Consider the following 6178-nt stretch of genomic DNA (forward strand, 5'->3'; position numbering starts at 1 on the left):
TTGTTTGTTTGTTTGTTTTTTATTCAAGGCAATCGCGTTGGGGATAATGAGTGCTCGACATATTGTTTTTATTAGTGTGATGATTTCACGCTGTGGCGAGGCTTCAAAGATGGAAGAATTTAAGTGTTCAGTTGCCTCCTTTGTTCTTTAATTCTTTAACTTATTGTGTGTGTGTGTGTTGTGTGTGTGTGTGTGTGGTGCATGCTTTTATGTGTTTAAGATCGCAACAATTTTTTTAATACTTTTATGAAAAAGGGCTGTTTTTCTTAGGGCTGTGTTGGGGTATACGTATAGTGATGCTCAAATCTCATGCGACATGGCTCCATAAGATTTCGTTACAACTCACAAACTGGCAACCTAGCATGCTCCATATTTATATATTGCTTCAATGCGAAAACGCGATTATTGCACACAATAAGGCCATAATACGTATCATACGAGTGAAATCTGTCATATATTTCAAAACTGTAAGAAAATGCCACGTGTAGCCAAATTTCAGAAAAAAAAAAAAACTCTTACGAAACATTTTCAAATCTTTCGTTTACACATCGCTGAAGCATTGGACCAAAACGAAGTCGTCATCAAACCTCAGTTCAAAAGTTAGATAGAAAAACGAAAAAAAAAATGTTATAACATTAATAATGCTTCACAGCAAGCATAAAATTTGAAATAGTCCTATTTGATTGCCTTTACACCTCAACGCAGAAAAAATGTAAATATGTATATACAGAAGTATGTAGATTGCTTCCACCGATATCAACGTGTGATGGGAGCATGTGTGACTTATCATTAGTGTTGGTGCAACAACAACCACCTGGTGTAACATAAGTAGGTCTACAATGAGTGGCGACAGTGAAATTATCTTGAACACATTTACTTCATTTGTGTTAGAGGACTATTTGGATTTTCATACATAATGATTTTTTGTATTTCTTAAATATAAAAATGATAGTATACTAGCAAATACTCGCCTATGCAATTATTCTTTTGTCAAAGCTAAGATATTGTACCTAGGCCTAGGTGCTAGATTTCTTTACTTTACACTTAACATTCACACGTCTCTATTAACAATTTCTGGCCAGAAAGCAAATGAGGTTATCTACACATTCTTCCACTTCAAATTATTTTATGAAAGAATAAATTATACACCAAAACCGAACAGAAGAACTTTCAAGAAAATAATATTTTAAACAATATTTTTAACCAGTTGAAAAACAAATGTTTCATAGGCCTTGATATTAATACTTATGATATTTTGATTAATAGCTATCTTCTGCATATAATCAAAATCATCATCTTTTATTCTTCAAAGACCAGGTAATCTCTACAAATAAAAACATTAGTAACAGATTACATCTCAGAAGGCTTAGATTATTCTTTTAGGCCTATATATCATTTTGCAACATACAGGTAGCTTAAGCACAGCCTAAAACTTCAACATTTAAAGAAAACTGTTGTAATTTATATTCCTATTTTATTCGTCAAAGAACAGGTAATTCCTACAAATAAATTCATTAGTAACAGATTACATCTCAGAAGGCGTAGATTAATTTTTCATGCCTATAAAACATTTTGTAGCATACAGGCAGCTTAAACACAGACAAAAGCTTCAACATTCAAAGAAAACTTGTTTTAATTCATATTCCTACTTTGAAAATTTTATTATGAAAGTTGAGCTTATTAGGTCTACTGTCTTAATGCAGCAGACGTAGTTATGTTGACCAGACCGAGGAGCATGTTACGGGTGCTTTCATTGATGGCACCGCTAACCTTATTACACCGCACTTTGAACTAAATAGTGCATAAAAAAAGAAAATCAGTTCAAATAACAGAATACGAATTATACCAATGCTTAAAAGGGATCCTTATATAACCAAAAGGAAAATATGGCTAGCTGTGAGTTCACAATCTTTTCTAAGACATGATGACATTAAAAAAAAATGTAACACTACTTGGCAACGTCACATTGAGTCTGAGAATCTGGACGATACAAAAAGAATCATGTCAAATGAAATTTGAGCACAAATGTACTGGCCAATTCTGCGTTCACGCCATGGCAACAGAGGTCAAGAAGCGAACGCATCTAAAAGATTTTGTGCTAGGCAATTTTTTTTGTTTCGTTTTGCTAATCAAGGAGTTGTCAGGGAAAAGGGGAGAACATGTTGCAAAGGAGGGGAGACCTTTTGTTATGGGGAAGGGAACGCTCTTTCTTTTACCGTAGCCTTCTTTTCTTTTCTTTACTTAGGGCTTTGACTTGAGTTTTTTTATGTTTTGTTTTTTTTGAGGGTGGAGTGATGTGTTTTTCTTGGGGTCCCTTAGGGAAGCCTTGGTGTTTATGCCCTTGAAAACTTTATTAGTTGTGCGCGCAGTTCTAAGAATATGGGTTTTTCCCGTGTAGTCATGAATTAATTGTAAGTTAATTGTTGGAATAAAGAGAGATTGTCATTGTGGGGTTTTCCTGTATGGGATTTGTAGAGAGAATCACTTCTTTTGTTTTTAGTTTTCTGTGCTATTCTTTTTTTTTTCTTTTTTTTAGTGAGTCTGAAGTAAAGTTTCTTTTACTTTGAGAGTTTTTTTTTTTTTTTTTTTTTTTTTACTTTTTTATTTGTTATCAGCCAGGAAGGGATTAGGTCATGCCATTGAAAAAACGCAAAGTTTTAGCAAGTATATTTACAAGAAGAGAGCTAGGCACATGGCAGGAGTTAACTTATTCCAAGGAATTATGAATTGTGTATTGTCTCAACCAGTGCAGGCTTTTATTGAGAGTGTTAACAGTTTGATAAAAGTTAAGGGAATTAAAGATGACAGAGAAGCATTCAGAGTTGCTGAGTCCCTATTAGACTTCAGCAACTGTGATCTCAGTCTTCATTGTCATAGTTATCAATTTGCCAAGTGTAGAACTTAGTCAGTTCTTCAAGAGTTTCTTTGGATAACGTATGGGCCTGAAGAATGCAAAGACGTGGTCTACGGTTTTGGGGATTTTTTTAAAAATAAAGAGTCAGCAGTCTATGATACGGGAGACTTAGTACAGAAATTGAAAGGGTCTCAAAGTCAATTCTTTTTTCCAAATATGTCATCAAAGTCAATTCTTTTTTCCAAATATGTTATTGATAACATAAGAAATAATCTAAAAACTTCAGTTGTCTCTTGAAATTCAGTAGTAGCTACTTTTTTAAGAAGTTGGTGAACTTGATACCCAAAGAATTTTTCATTATATCGGAATTTTAACTTATTTTAACACTATCTCCCTGGATAATTTTCAGAAGTACATGCATTTTTCTTGGCTCTTAAATGGTGTTCCTGATGCTATGGTGGACAGTTTTGACGAGGGTATAAACCCTAAGACAGAGGAGGTATTGAAAATAATGTAAAAAAAAATACAGCATAATTATCAGTAATTTGTCACTTATATTTTTTCAGTTACTATTATTCTTATCTACTGCCTTCTTCAAGGTTGAATATTTAGTTTAATTATTATGTTAGTTTGAGTAATATAATTAGTATAATTTGGTAAATTTCATTGAATTTGTATGTTTACTTCGAGCTTCAAAAGGGAATACATAATTATTTCTTTAATTTTCAGTTTTGACGGCAAACCCTCTTTTAAGTCTCGAAGGTATAACGACTGTTAAAGAGCGGTTATTGCTGCTTGCTTCTTTTGTTTTTTTTTCCGAGGAAAGGAAACTGAACAGCTAAGAAAGTGGTAGTCAGTCAGTTTGTAAAATCGTCGGTTTCCAATGGGCTTTTCTTTAAGATGAGGGCATATTAATAATGGAAGGCTAGTTCAAACAAACTTTCCCCAAATGAAGTCTGGCCAACAACGAAGATATATCTTATTATCTTAGGCACATAGGATGTATCTAATTTTCACAAACTTCCGATGCGCCGATAAGGCTTAAAGGTAAGTCACCGCGAAATGCTGGGTGTCTTATTTCTAAAGTGATCCGAGTCTTCTTATTTCACATATATAGAAATAATGGCACACTTAGTATTTGCAAACCTACTTTATAGCTTGAAGTTAGTTATTATATTAATCAAAACTTCTTTGCATATTCATATTACCATATTATTTTATTACTAAAAAAATATACGTCTCTTGATGCCCCCCCAAAAAAGCATAAGCATAAAAATAAGTATTTCAGTAATTTGTTTTCCCTTTTAATACTTTTCGCTTATTCAAACATCTCTAAACCAAATTTTCTAGGATCTACTCCATGAAAATAATGTTTCTAAACATACATACATACACACACACACACACACACACACACACACACACACATATATATATATATATATATGTGTGTGTGTGTGTGTGTGTGTGTGTGTGTAATTTTTGAAGCATCCTTTAACTTTAATTCTTAATAATATTTCGTTTTGTGTGTTATGCTATTCTAGTTTATTTCGGTCGTTACCCCTTTGTCGTTACTAATAAAGTTTATCATTATTAGGTGTGTAATAGAAGGTTTCTGTTCCTTTATCTTCAGGGCTCTCTTGAAGTTGCGGGAAATTGGGAAGGGCCGAAACCCCCACCCTCTTTTCGTTACCGCTTGATAACAAGGTCGGTCCTTCTAAAGATACTCTCGAACAATTCTTGCAGTCCAAACCGAAAACACTTTAGAAAAAATTTGAAAAGGGTTTTGTATAAATTAATTTTTTTTTTCAATCTTTAATAAAATGTACGAATTATATTTGTTTGAGTTTCATTACCAAAATTTCCTGTATAGATTTTTCAAGAAGAAGCTTTAATTTTTTCTCATGTTCATAAACATATTATGACATATTGCGCAACATTTGCTAGCACATTTGTTGATGGGGTAAATAAAGCTTTCGTAGGAGTTTCAGAGAATCTATCATAAAGGGATTCAGCCTTTGATCCTGGCAAATGTTACGGGAAAGTAGAAATTAGCAGAAAGCCTAATGTTGCTTCCAGTGGCCATGTTGCCAAACTTGACAATGATAGAATGTTTGTGGATCAGACGCCATGGTTTAGTTATTTTAATTGTAATAAATAGAATACGGCATACTAAGAGGTTTTGCAGAGTTAAATATCGTGGTAGTTATAAGAGTTCTGACCACCTTTGTTGGTCTTGTCCATTACCTTAAACGTAATAGTGTCAGACCTACATTTCAGAGCTTCGGTAACTCGAGTAAGAAAGCTCATCAAGGAGTATATATATTCAAGGGGAAGTTGTCCTGTCAAGAAAGGAAGGGTGAATTGTTCATGTCACATTGCACTGTTGAAGGATGAAATTGAACTGAAGCTAATGTTGCCAACTCTGACAAATTTCAATGAAGGCCAATAATTAGAAATGTAGCCATGTTTTTACAATTAAGGTTTAAATACATCCATATGTTTGATTATACTTTGACTATACCTTTACACAAGCATCTAGTTTTTAAAGCTATATTTGTTCTGACTCTTGGCGGACTTCTTCAATTGTGGATAATTTTTTATTTTTTCAGAAAATTCCCGACAAGTGCCTTTCAAGTTAAAGTATATGGAAAGTTAGTTCACTTTTCATTAGTTGTACAGAGCATCTGTTTCTTTCATTTCGCCATTTAGATGACATTATACTAAAAATGCGTTCACAGTATGCTGATGTTCCAAGGACTGAAAGAGCAAATGAAACTATTTAGATATGACGCACTTTTTTACAATCCTGTGCCATTTGCTGGTTGTTGCTTTGCCTTCTGCAAACAGTTCAGAACTTTGAATCTCACTGGAACATTTTTGAATTAGTGAAATTTCATCAAAGTTTATCCATGTTCAAATCCATGTTCAAATTAAGCCTGTCTTTCAACTTCAAGTTTCTATAATTTCTACAAATTTCTGATATGTAGGAAAGGAATTTCTTTAAAAACTTAGATTTGATAACTTTCCAAATGTTGAATTTTCATCAAAGTCAATTCTTTTTTCCAAATATGTTATTGAGTTTCAGTAGTAGCTACATTTTTAAGAAGTTGGTGGACTAGATACCCAAAGAATTTTTCATTATATCGGAATTTTAACTTATTTCGTAAATCAGCCAAAATAATGAAAACATCTGCTGCTAAAGTTCCGTTCTTCTCTAGTTCTTGAACGGCTGATTTAAATATCTACATGACACGCTGCTCCACAAGAGGCTGCAAGCATAGCAAATAAATTTCAATAAGCTGAGAAATTTCTGTAGAATCA

At 33.2% G+C, this 6178-nt stretch overlaps 1 long non-coding RNA gene across 1 annotated transcript; it reads left to right on the forward strand.

Moving 5' to 3' along the window:
- Window positions 1-3702: 3702 nt before the first annotated feature.
- On the forward strand, window positions 3703-5361 carry LOC135204163 (uncharacterized). Its single transcript, XR_010312118.1, has 2 exons — window positions 3703-3901; window positions 5135-5361. It is a non-coding gene; the product is annotated as an uncharacterized LOC135204163 (long non-coding RNA).
- Window positions 5362-6178: the final 817 nt, after the last annotated feature.

Source organism: Macrobrachium nipponense, chromosome 24 (assembly GCF_015104395.2).
Source record: "Macrobrachium nipponense isolate FS-2020 chromosome 24, ASM1510439v2, whole genome shotgun sequence".
Taxonomy (NCBI): Eukaryota; Metazoa; Arthropoda; class Malacostraca; order Decapoda; family Palaemonidae; genus Macrobrachium; species Macrobrachium nipponense.